The 13576-nt window shown below is 44.6% G+C and overlaps 1 long non-coding RNA gene across 2 annotated transcripts in view; it reads right to left on the bottom strand.

Moving 5' to 3' along the window:
* The window catches only part of LOC310919408, a 30922-nt gene that overhangs the window by 13483 nt on the left and 3863 nt on the right, over window positions 1-13576 (bottom strand). The window contains exons 3-4 of one of the 2 annotated variants that reach the window (XR_014591823.1): window positions 7376-7557; window positions 47-1174 (exon numbers count right to left, since the gene is read on the bottom strand). This is a non-coding gene — a long non-coding RNA (uncharacterized lncRNA). Of the gene's footprint in view, window positions 1-46; window positions 1175-7375; window positions 7558-13576 lie in introns of those variants that run through there. The other variant, XR_014591822.1, reaches the window with a different exon arrangement.

Raw genomic sequence — 13576 nt, 5'->3', positions numbered from 1 at the left:
AGTAGGAGACTTGTCTCTGTGCTGTGCTTGGTTTTGTCTTTGTTTTGGTATTATTTTCCTTCTTTATTAAAACCTTTTTGATTTTTCAAGACACACTCAATCAGCCATCTTGCTAATTAATATTAGCCACGTCTCTGCCAGGCTGGACCCTCAGAAGTGTAGAGGTGTGGGTATAACCCATACTGCTCCATTTGCTCATCCCCAGCCTGGATTGACAGGGATTGACCCTGGAGCAGCACCAACACTTGCTCCTGTTAAACTACACAACAACATTCCCACTTCTCCAGTTTGTCCCAGTCCCTCTGGATGGCCCCATCTTTCAGGTGTGTCACTGCACCCTCAGCTTGGTGTCATCTCCAAATTTCCTGAGAGTGCCCGTGATCCCTCTCTTGTCCTGTGCCTCAAGGTTTATATAAAACCCTACAACTTCATCCCAAGTACACTTTGAAAATAAAATAAAAATTAGCTTTCAACTGGAATGAATTGTTATAAATTAAACATTTCCACTTTCAGCCTTGTTTTTTTTTAAAGAATGCAACTTTCCCTGAGTAGTTCAGGAAACTTTTCTCTGAGGAGGGAAGAGCTTTTCAAGGCCCTTTTATGTAACTGAGGAGTCCATTGTTGCCCTGCCTGGTGCTGAACCTTCCTCACAATGAAGTTAATTATAAATATATGAACTGTTATAAATAAATCTACAAGGCTCTGTATTTTTTTCTAAATCCGTGTATATGTTCCTTACATTATATCCTGGATAAAGCTGGAGTGGTGGCGTAATACATATAATGGGATGAGTTAAATGTCAGCACAGAGTGGGCGAATCTGGTGTTATTCCAAACATTTTCGCAGGGGAGAACATTTCAAGAATTCACTGATGAATAAAGGCAAAGAGTTTCAAACAATTGTTTTCTCCTCTTTAGAAACTTCTGTAAGCAAAGACTTTGATGCTGGAAAGGAAATTCACAGGTAACTTCCACTTCCCAAATCCACTTCTGCCATGGAATTGCCATTTTTTGAGGTGGCTTTCCCATTTTTTTTTCTGGAGGTTTCATGGTGGTATTCCACGTCTTCTCTTGCCAAGAAGCATTTCTGCTGGAACATTCCTGTCGAATAAGCCTTGTATTTTTTTAGTTCTGTGTCAGAGTAACATCACTGATTCCAAAAGAGTTTCAAGGACCTCAAAAGAGAGAAAACCAACAGCAAATCAACCCATGAGTGACTATTTTAGATCTTCAGCCTTCCCAATCTTTGAGGGTTTTTGCCCAAATTTCAGTATCTTCATTTGTCAAACTTTTTTTTTTTTTGGTCCTTCTGCTGTCCCTTTTAGTTTTTGGCTCTTTTTAAGTCACAAAGACCTTTTCAAGAAGAAGAGGAACTTTTTTTTTCTTTTTTTTTCTTTTTTTTTTTTTTTTTTTTTTTTTTTTTTTTTTTTTTTAACACAACTCGTGGGATTAAGGGAGGTGAGAGTGTGGCCTCAGCTCAAACAACCCTTCCACCCAGAGACTTTGCCTCCTCCTGCTCCTGGCAGCACCAAGATCAAACTGTGCCGTGACACTCAGGAAAGAGCAGAAAGGAAAGGCCAGGGAGGCTAATTTGTAATTAAAGGGATGCAATTAAAGGGATGAGTCATTCAGCAGGTGAGCTATGAACCTCAGCTCATCTCTTATCTCCATCACACACCGGTGGCTGCTGGGAGTAGCAGGATGGAGATTGGATTTGTTTGAATGTTAAAAATCTGTCAGGGAATGCTGGGGAAAAAAACCAGCCCCTTAAGGCTTCAGAGGCCAAAAAGACACCTCACAGACAGTCCCTGCAAACCAATTCCACCTCTACACCTTCCTCCCCTTTATAATCCCTTCTTCATATCACATTTCTTCTGGGAGTCACCAAGAAAACATAAAGGAGTTTTCCTGGCAAGGATGCACCTGTAGAGGCAGGAGAGGGGTGCTGGAAGGTTCTTCATGCAGAAAGGAAGTTCTTGTAAAGAGGACAAAGAAGAAAAGCAACAGTGAGGATTTGGCAGGAGGAGCACAAACCTTGAGACATCCTGATGGAATTACCATGGACTGGTTTTGGGTTGGAAGGGACATTCAAGGTCACCCAGTTCCAAGCCCTCTGGACCTTCCACTACCCCAGGTCGCTCCAAGCCCTGTCCAACCTGGCCTTGGACACTTCCAGGGATGAGGCAGCCACAGCTTCTCTGGGGAATCTCCCCACCCTCACAGGGAAGAATTTTTTCCCCCAATATCCAATCCAAACCTACTCCCTTTGAGCTGACAGCCATTCCCTCCTGTCCAGTCACTCCACACCCGTGAGCCTGAGAGATTTTAGCCTGCTAGCAGCTGTTAACTTTTTTTCCAAGGAAAAATTTCTCAAGAAAGCTTTTTTCTCAAAACAATCTTGTCAAACAACTCTCTTTTTTCAAAACCATCTTTGTCCAGCTGGTGTTTGCTGTTTCTATGGTTTTACCAATGACATTAAAGAGGTGTCGTTCCTATGCCCCAGTCATGTTAAGTCTGTATCAGAACACTTTATAAAAGATGATAAGAATTTAGACAAAAAAAGCCTTCTTTTTCTATGCTCTTTGCCTTCTGAAATACTTTGAGTCTTTCTTTCATGTCCTACAGTGACACATGCCCTCTCCAGTTTTCAAGGAGATCATTGGCTGATGATTCCAGCAAGGAGAATAAATCCTGGAACTCAGGTGACATCTTTCCCCTGGCAGTCTGTCAATCTCTTGAAGCCCATTCCAAAACAGAAGTTTCCTGGGTGTCCCATCACCTTTTGCACTGTGTATTCCTAAGCCAGTCCTAGAGCTCAGGAAGAACAAAGGCAGATCCCTGTGGCTGAGCAAGTTCTCCAGAGTTAATACTATCCAACAAAAAAATTTTGGCTGGCTCATTTAATTAGGAAAAAAAAAGAGATACTTCCACTAATGGCAATACAATGGCTATATATAAACATATAGAAATGTTTGTGAAAGGAAGCAGCTCTCATTCCTAATTAACTGCTGGCTCTCCTGGCTGGGCTCCAGCTTCCACTGACAGATGGTGATGAGCCGCTCTCCTCTACCCTCCTTTTATTAATGAACTATCCAGGAGAAAATTCTTCTTCCGTGAGATCCAGAACTGCCCGGAGCCCACGGCCAGCCCTTCCTTGGTTTTCATTAAATCAGGAATATCTGAACTCTGGCTCATTAGTGCCCATGTTTGCTGAAGGCCTCTGGTGCAATTAAGTCTTCAACTGGCAGCAGATTTCTCTGTGACAGCTAAATCAGGACTGACTCATGATGGAAGATCACAAAAAAGTGGGATAAAAGGATGGCTGCAAAGCCAAGTCTCCAGGGACAATCTCCACAGCTCCACCCTAAGCTCCCTGTGCAGAGGAAAAGAAGAAAGTTCTTTCTCCGTCTATTGGCTTTTTGTCCCAAAATACTGATGGTGGCATGGAAATGCTCCCTGACTCATTCCCAGGGGATGTCCAGCCTGAAATACCTCGAAGATGAGGAAGGCAGACATTGCCCTGGGATAATGGTGACAAATTATTCCCAAAACAATATTTTAGATAAGTTTGGAAGGGTTGGAGAGACACATTTCAACCATGAAGGGAAGCACTGAGCCGATGCTGATCAGGGCATCCCTAGAACTGGAACCAGTATGGCCCTGCCTCTTTTCTCCTCCAGAGATGTTAGAGGGAGCAGTTATCACCTCCAGAACAACATCTCCTGATGTTTAATGTTTCCCTGCTCACAGCACGGTTGGATCTGCCCTCCAGCCTTCATGCTGGGTTCTGCAGGATTCTGCATTCCCCTGCCCATGGTGCCGAGACTAGAATCGGATGACCCCTCAGGTCCCTTCTAACACAAACTATTCCATGGTTCCATGTTCTTGTGCACCCAGGAAGGGAGGGAAAGCAGGATTTGTTGTGCAGGGGATGTTGGTCACACAAGGAGATGAGGGCAGGATCCTGAATGTGGTGGGGTGAATTTTGATTTGAACAACAAAGATAAAAACAAGCCTCCAATCCACATCCTCATCCCTAGCTCAGGAACCTCCAACCACACCACATCACTGTGAGTGTCTCACTCCAGAAGCACCAGGTCCAAAGAGGTGAATTAGGGAACAACATTCCTGCTGCAGCTCCTGAAGTCCTTTCCCACATCCCCTGCCAGCACCTCCTTTTCTCTCCGCTTGCTCCCACCACGGTGACAGTGCTGCAGTTATTGAGGGAAACCTCAAGATCCACGGATTGAGCTTCCAGACCCTCAGTTTTATTCTTGGCTTTGTCACTGCCAGTGGGGTGACCTTAGGCAAGTTTTTTCTGCTCTGATCCTCAATGTCTCAATGAACCTAAAGAAACTATTAACAGTAAATTTGTTTTTCTTGTCTCTCTGTCCCACAAGGTAATGACCTTATTATTTACCAGCTCTCCCAACACCTGCTCCCTCCTCAAGTGCAAGATGTCTTTCCCTTCAAATTATCTGTCTTTTCTCTCAAATTATCTCCCCAATTAACACCATGAAGACAGTTTTGCTCTCATCTCTCCTTGTGTTCAAGCCTCCTGCTTCCATTTCACACCCGACTTTGGGGTTCTGTGCCTGAGAGCTCATTGGGGTTTTCCAGCTGCATCTGGTGTTTCTATAAACAGTATTCCTTCCCCTTGTGAGCTAAAATCCCAAAAATGCTTTGGGACAAGTTATTGAGGCATTTTAAATCTGACTAGCTGTGATTTATTGGCCCTGAACTGCTGACCCATAATTAATATTCCTATCGGGACATTTTTCAGATGGATTGCTCCAGGAGCTGAGGTCACAAAGAGTGAGAGGATCCAAACCCACACAGCTTCTCCCTTTAGAATTATTTCTCCTTTTCTCCCTATATTGTACATCCTGGCTCTGTTAAAGGTATTCCAGAATGGTTCCTGGATATGTGTCTCCAGTAGCCCTATTTTCCACTTTTTATTTGCTTTTTCAATTTTCCTCCAGTGGGTTTGGGATGATCCACATCATGTATTTCATTCAAATTCCAGGAGAATTCAAGGAGAGTTGCACTTTTAATTGCCCTATCAAATGTGATCTTACAGTACAACGCCATCTAACTCATGCCTTTTTGTACATTTGGGAATTCCAGAAGTATTTTATCTCAAGATGAAACAGATTTGTCCTGTTTTGATCAGACATGAGGCAGATATTGAGCAGGATGAGTTTTCCACCTGTCCATTCTTACAGGTTAAACAATTAATATAAAGGAGCAAAAGCCAAAGCACAAATAATGGTGAAAAATCCACCTGAATAATTTCCAAATATTCCTGTTTTTACACTTTTTGATAGAAACATCACAGAAGGGTTTGGGTTGAGAAGGACCTTAAAGATCACCCAGTTCCAACCCCCTGACATGGGCAGGGACACCTTCTATTATCCCAGGTTGCTCCAAGCCCCATCCAACCTGGCCTTGAACATTTCCAGGGATGAGACATCCACAATTCCTTGAGGAATCTGTTCCTCACCACCCTCACAGGAAAGAATTCCTTCCTAATACCCGAGCCAAACTTACGCTGTTTTAAGCCAATTTTGAGCACTTCTATTGAGTACCTTAATTTTCAGGAGCATTGGCAGGAGCAGCTCTGCCGAAATATTCATAGAGGAACACTTTCTCACAATGGAATTGCCTGGATTTACCCTGGAGACTCCCTAGGATGAGTTATGCTCATCCAGCCTAAAAGAAGCAGCAGGCTGGGATTTCCCAACTTGCTCCAGTTGCCTTATGGCTACACTCAATGCACAGTCTCTCTTCTCTCCAGTGGGGGCTCCTGCATTTTTTTCCATGTTGATTCCATCAGGGAAAAAATGAAATTATTCACCAAATCATGGAATTGTTAAGGCTGGAAAAAGACTTTTGAAATCATCAAGTCCATCCACTGGTAACAGCATGATATTCACCATCAAGCATGTCCTCAACGCTATATCTACATTTTTTTGGATGTTCTCAGGGATGGCGATGGGATGAATTCCACAGGGTTTGTGATAATTTGCTTTCCAGCTCTCCTCCCCTCATGGATACCACCCATTTCCTGTGTGACCTCTTCAAGCGCCTCACAAATATTGTCCCGGACTGGCAATGATTGGAATGCAAAGGGAAGGAGAAGAGGTGAAATCCATGCAAAAGGAAAAGGGAGAAGGTGGAAACTCCCTTACATTTGAATCAAAAATCACCAAGGTTGGAAAAAAACTCTGAGATCACCAAGTCCACCTCAGTGTCCCAGTTCCTACCCAGCTCCTGCCTCTTGTGTTTCCTTAGACCTCCTCCCTGGTGAGATCCCTGCTGCTCCTGCCGACTTCAGGGGCTGGACAAATATAAAACCAGAGGCTGTGTAACCTGGAAAGTGCTTTCCAAATGTTTTTCCTGCCCTGTTGGAGGGCGAGAAAGCTCCCACCCCCTGGGAGCAATCACTGTGCACGCTCAGAAAAAGCCTGTGCTGAGAACAGCAATCCCCAAGGGGATTCCAAGGGAAAACAGGATCCGTGGGAGTGCAGTCAGCCACTGCAAAGTGCCTTTTCCTGCAAGGCTCAGGCAATTCCTATCAATCCCTGGTGTGAAATCGGTGCTGGGGACAACTCTGGAACAGGATTTCCCTGCAGTGCCTTTGCAGGAGGATCTTGGGTGGGTGACAGGACTCATCCCTTTGGGACAAAGATGCTCCTTCAGGCTGTCCTGCCCCGGCATGGATGTCCTGGAACAGCATTCCCCGGTGTGGGCAACAACCTGCAGGACCTTCCCACTCTTTCCCACCACCATCCACATGCTCAGCATCCCAAATTTCTATGGTGTCTCAATCAGAACCAAAAGCAAGTTGATTTTCCAGGTCCATCAGCTCCTCTGCATGAGCCAGGGGTGAGGAACAGCTCAGGGGTTTCTTTGCCATCTGAGACGACACATATTTTTTCCTAAAGTTGGTGATTTTACATCTCCCAGGGCAGGCACAGGGGATCTGTGCCCTGCACTTGTTGTCTGTTAATTTTGTGAACCCTAAAACTCAGATGGGAAATAAAATCATGCTCATTTTACCTAAATGTCTCCATATATGAGGCAAAATGGCACCATCACGGACCTCTGGTGGTCCTTTCCAACCTCACTCTACCATGATTCTGTGATTCTGTGATCATCCCCCATCTCTCTGGGTCTTGGATCATCCACCTTTAATTAATACCCACTTTAATTAATTCCCTCTGCCTGAAAAGCACAGCACTGGCTCCCACCTCCAAAGCCAAAACTTTACACCGATGATTTAGGGGGGGATGTTCCCAGCTCCAGCTTTAAAAGTCGCTTGGGAACTGCAAGAAAAGCAACACAAATCATCTGGAACAAGTTCTGGAGCTCACCTGAACAGAGTTTGGGCCAGGCCCTGTGCTCCTAAAGGAAGAGGGATAAAAGAAAATTCCTTCACATCCATGGAAGTGTTCCAGGAGAGGTTGGATGGAGTTCTGAGCAACAGGGTCTAGTGGAAGGTGTTGGAACAAATTGATCTTGAATGTCCCTTCCACCCAAAGCAGTCTCTGATTCCCTGGGAAAAAAAAAAAAAAAAAAAAAAAAAAAAAAAAAAAAAAAAAAAAAAAAAAAAAAAAAAAATAGATTTTTTAAAAAAAATCAAAATAAACCACACTAGGGATAAAATATAGGAATATATAATAAATATAAATATAATAAAGGAACATATGAACCAGGAGTTAAGATTTATAGTCCTGGAAAAGGAGGTTTAGAGAATCATATTAATTTTTAAAAAAAAAAAAATTTATGAATCCAAGTCCATTTCTTAATTCCTTGCTGAAAGTAACAGTGAATTTACCTCTTGTTTCCATTTTTTTTCCACACAAAAGAGGGAAAGCAAAGGCTTCCCGAGCCTTTATGATGAATTGAATGCAGTTAGAGCAGGCAAGGTATTTACAAGTTGTGCTTAATAAAAAGGTTTATCAAAGGCAGGGTAATTACCAGACAAATTTGGGGCCTGAAAACAGAGTGTTATTAAAAAAAAAAGAAAAAAAAAAAAAGAAGAAAAAAAACGTAGGAAAAAAAACTAGAGGAGGAAACAAAAGAGAATTCACATGTAAAAGCGAGTTTCAAGCTGAACTGGTGCCTCGGTTCTCTTTACACAGAGCAAAAAGCAAATTATGACAGGGCAGGGTGGCCAAGGAAAACAAGAAATAAAATAGCTGGATTAGTGGGAATAAATAACTGCAATAAAAGGTCAGGAGGTGTGGAGGATGTCCCTGTCTGTTGTCCAAGGAGGTATTTCATCAGGGATGTCAGGTGCAGGTGAGACCATGGAATAATAAAATGGTTTGGGTTGGAAGGGACCTTAAAAACCATCTTGTTCCAACCCCTGCTATGGGCAGGGAACTTCCCACTGGACCAGGTCGCTCCAAGCCCTGCCCAGCTCATCCTTGAGCACTTCCAGGGTTGGAAACTGGATGAAATATTTTACTTTCCTTATGAAACCACCGAGGAGAGGTGTCAAAAGGGGCTCATGACCCAGATGGACACTTTGATCCAGCTGGGAATGGTTGCTCTCTCCTTCCCAAGCAGCAGGAGCTCCACAACTTCCCCAGACAGTTCTGTCCAAAGTCTAATCAGTCTGACTGCTAAAAATAACTGCTGCTTATCCACGCTCAAATCATTCCAGTAATTAATAGAAAATTAATTCAAGGCAGGCGGCGATACCCCTGAGAGCAAACGACCTTGATTTGTGCAGGGAAGACAAATTAGCCAAGGTCCATCCAATGTGAGCCGTCAAAACGGGAGGAATGGGATGTTCCCAGTGTCCCGACTGTTTTTGTCCACACAGAATTTGTGGATCACAAGGGAAGAAGAGCTCCCATTACCATTCCTACTATTCCCTGGCCAGCAATTATATCATCCTTGATACTTTGTTTGGATCCTCGACATTTATTTTAATGATTATTTTTTTTTTTCTATTTCTTTTCTCTTTTTTTCTATTTCCTTTCTTCTTTTCTTCACCTCTGGATGCTGTTCCTGCAGTTCCATAAGTCTTAACCTGGGCTATGGAAATACGGTTAAGGCAGCTCCAGCCCTGTCCATCCCTCTGTCCATCCATCTGTCTGCCCATGGATCTGACTGGCCATAGCCCTGCCCAGATTCAAGAAAATTAAATGAGGAGAAAGCTCTCAAAGCTCTAGAAATAACCTCATGTTTTGTGAAAATTGGTACAAAAAAGAGGAGAAACCTCAAAATGAGGGGTCCCACAAAAGGACCCACAGCTCCTCACACACTCCTCGAAGCAGCAGCCAGGTGGACAACAAGAAAATCCATCCTCTGATGGTGCCTTTTGCTCAGCAAAAAGAGGAAGGAATCCTGGGAAGGAGCCCAAAGGAAGGGGGGAAAAAAACCAGAGCTTAGAGGATTGAGGGGACAAGCCAATAGGAAATTTATGGATCTTCCAAGTTGATCTCCCAGCCAGCTCTGCTCTTCAGATACCATATAAACGAGTTATTCCTTTGGGTCCAGATTTCAGACTGAGAAGTGACCTTGGCTGGAAGAAGGAGCATAGTCACACTGGGTGGTGAGGAAGGTGTTTATTCAGGCCGATGGCCCCGGTGTGAGAGTGCAAGTCAGGATTTGGACTCTTACCTGCCCCTAAGTACAGGGGCGTTCCCTTTGGTAATGAAGGGGAGTGGCTGAGGTACAGGGAGTATTGACATTGACATTTTGGGGCAAAAGGGCTGTGGGGAACCTGAAGCCTTGGCTGAGTCACCTGGCTCTGCCAGAGCAATTAAGTACTAGGGTGTGTCAATAGGTAAGATACAATGGGCTGGGAGAGGCTATTGAGAGGGTAAGGACAGGCATTTGTGAAAGGGGGATGGGTAGGAATGAACTATTACGGAAACTTAATAACAAAAACCATACAGAACTTTAGAGAACTCAAAATGCACTGCGACAGAAATTCAGTTTAATTCATTCCAAAAAAATTTCAGGTTGAGTGAGACAATTCTCTGTCTCTACTCTGCTCAGGTGAGACCCCAGGTTGAATTCTGCATCCAGCTCTGGGGCCCAACAGCAGAAGGACGTGGAGCTGCTGGAGCCTCTCTGGAGGAGGCCACAGAGATGCTCCAAGGGCTGGAGCTCCTCTGCTCTGGAGCCAGGCTGGGAGAGCTGGGAATGTCCAGCCTGGAGAAGGGAAAGATCCAGGGAGACCTCAGAGCCCTTTCCAGGGCCTAAAGGGGCTCCAGGAGAGCTTGAGAGGGACTTTGGACAAAGGATGGAGGGACAGGACACAGGGTATGGCTTCCCACTGCCAGAGGACAGGGATAGATGGGATATTGGGAAGGAATTCTTCCCTGTGAGGGTGGTGAGGCCCTGGAATGGAATTCTCAGAGAAGCTGTGGCTGCCCCAGGATGCCTGGAAGTGTCCAAGGCCAGGCTGGACAAGGCTTAGAGCACCCTGGGATAGTGGAAGGTGTCCCTGCCCATGGCAGAGGTTGGAATGAGATGATCTTTAAGGTCCCTTCCAACCCAGCCCATTCTGGTATTCAATGAAAATTGCCCCCTTTTGGCTGCAGAGACTGTAAATCCATCTCCTTCATTTCCTCCCTATCAGGTCTGTTTAATCCTGGACACATTCCTGGCCATCCTTTGGCATCCCACTTTTTGCTGGAGAGACTGACAAGGCAGCAGCTGTTAATTCTGTGCTCAGTGCTGGCTGCACTATCGATTCCAAAACCTCTGGGCTCGGGATTTGTGGCACCTTGGAAAAGGTCACAGCCGAGCAGGATGTGCAATTTCCAAAGGTCAGGCAGGGGAAGGGATCCTTGACTCCTGCCTGGGGAGCTGAGAGGGATGATTTCATTCCAAAGACAAAATCAAAATGGAACTGCCGGGAGTGGCTTTGAATCACACAATAGGATTTTGTTTTCCCTTTTATGTTTCCATTTATTGTTAAAAATCTGACAAAACACAACCATCTGCAAGGTGGTGCCTTATATAATAGCCAAGTTCCTGTAAATCAGGAAATATTTACCCAGGGAAAAAAAAAAAAAAAGAAATGGAGCTGGGAATCCAATTTGTTTAATCAAATTCAGGTTTGGCTTTAGGACACACTGGACAATGCCCCAAGCTCTTCTGACCAGGTTTCCCCTGGAATCTTGGAATGATTTGGATTGGAAGGGATATTAAAGTTCATCTCATTCCAAGGGCATCTTCCACTACCTCAGGTTGATCCAAGCCCCATCCAACCTCATCCTGGACATTTCCAGGGATGGGGAAACCACAACTTCTCTGACCAAACTGTTCTAGGCCCTCCCCATCCTCAGACAGAAGAATTCCTTCCCAATATTCCATCAAAACCTGCCTGTTTTGGGGGGGGGCTTTGAAGCCATTCCCCTTTGCACTTTCAAATTAGCAAATTCCTAATGACTTCAAGCAACTGAGGGTTGATTTTTTTTCCTATCGATTTTACAGCTATACAGTTAAACCAGGAGGAAATGACAGATATTAATCAGAGTTCCCATTATCTCTCCTGGTTTGTGCAACTCATCTTCTGCTGTCCTAAGCATCAGAGCATTTGATAAAGCAGTCAGGGGGAAAAAAAAAAATCAACTTTTTAAAACGAAATAGTTTTTGTAAGAAATTGCCAATTCATCAAAATCAAATTGCTTCACGCCACAGCATCTCTCCAGCCCAATTAGTTTGTAATTAGTTAACACAAAGTGGAACAGTTCTAGGCAGAGGGACAAAGACAAGTGTTATCAGAATTCCTGCCTCTGTAAATAGAGGAGCATCTGCTTCAGGGAAAGGAAAACTGACTTTAAAGTACTGATCCTCTATCTCCTGCATCATACTTGCATGTCCCAAGTGAAGACTCACTGGTTTAGGTGGATCTTGCTCTCCATACCTGGGTTTGATCCCAAAATCCATCCTGGACTTCAAATAACTTCATTATTTCTGCAGAGGGCTTCTCTGTCCACAGAATCCTTTGTCAACAACTTCAGAACCAACCCACCAAAAAAAAGCCCTGACAAGAATGATCCCTCAAGGAAACATTTTCCCCAGTCCATAAATCCATGAGATGAGCTAAAAAAAAAAAAATTTCAGTGCCCAGTGTTCCGACAATCCTTCTGTGCTGAAATTTTTTCACAAAACCTTGTTAATGTTGGGAAAGCACCGCCATTTCTGGGGACTGACCACAAACTAAGGGCAGGATGGACAAAAAAAGGAGATTGTTTTGACCATTTCATGAGGGGGAGACAGTTCAGGAGGGCTTCAAGGATGCCATGAGGTTATGCAGGGAAAAAAAATTAGAAAGGCCAAAGCCCTCTTGAGGTGGGGATTGATCTCTTCTCCCAAGAAATAGGATGAGAGGAAACAGCCTCATGTTATCAGGGAAGGTTTAGATTGGATATCAGGGAGAATTTTCTCACCAGGAGGATTGGAACCGGCTGCCCAGGGCAGCAGTGGAGTGCCCATTCCTGGAGGGATTTATGGATGTGCGTTTGTGGTGTCCTTGGCACTGCTGGGGGAATGGTTGGGCTCTGTGCTCTCAGAGGTCTTCTCCAACCTAAGGACTCTGATTCTCTTGGAAAAGAGGGACCAAGAGGCCATGGATTGAGATCAAATGTGGCCACATGAGGATCAATGGTCTCTGCTGGTCCTGTCTGCCCTCAGAACCCTTTTCTACCCTCCAGATTCAAAGCCAGGACTGGACAGGACTTGGAGCAACCAGGTCTGGTGGAAGGTGTCCCTGCCCATGGCAGGTGCTGGAACTGGATGGTCTTGAAGGTTCCTTCCACCTAAAATTCTTCTGCTATTCTGTTTCCTCCTGCAGCAGCTGGACTGGAAATCTCAGGTTCCTCACCATCCACATTCTGTGGTTTCATGTGGGGCCAGGAGAGTTAATTATCCTGATGGAAGGAAAAGTTCATAGACTGGGAAGCAGCAAGGGTGGTTGAGGGTCCTGCTTTGAGATCTGCTGTGTGATCCCAGGAAATTCATGTTTCCTGCCTGTATTTCCAATATTTTGCCACATTTGCACACAGGAAGATGTTACGCTTGGGAAGGGAAAGGGTTTTTTTTTTTTGTGAGGGCAGAACAAGCACAGAACATCTTTGTGGTCCCAGCCCAGGCTGCTCTCCCCACCCTTCACCCCAACTCCAAAGTGTGGGTGCAGGAAAGAAGTGCTCTCCTTTCTCCCTGCAAACAACTCTGGGATGCACCAGGCATCGCTGGCAGGGATCCCACACTCCAAATCTTTTGTGAGAAGAGCTCAGCAATTAGCAAAAAAAAAAAAAAAAAAAAAAAAAAAAAAAAAAAAAAAAAAAAAAAAGTACCAAATGCATTTTTGATGCTCTGAAGTTGCTGAGATTTTTTTTTTTACAACAAATAATCTGGGGCTGCTCCCACACGCTAGGAAAGGGTTGGGCTCCAGCCGTGTGGCAACAGCACCATCGTATGGGAATCTCCAGTCCCTGCAGCCCTTGGAATTTTCTCTGCAGGGCTGGTCGGGCTGGCTCCAGAAATCACAGATCCCAAACTGGAATTGCTGGAGGTTTCACTCTGCGCCCAGACCCTTGGAA

Source organism: Zosterops lateralis, assembly GCF_965231275.1.
Source record: "Zosterops lateralis genome assembly, chromosome: 1".
In the NCBI taxonomy this organism is placed as follows: Eukaryota; Metazoa; Chordata; class Aves; order Passeriformes; family Zosteropidae; genus Zosterops; species Zosterops lateralis.
Note: the sequence above shows the minus strand (reverse complement) of the source record. Positions and strands in the feature narration are given on the sequence as shown.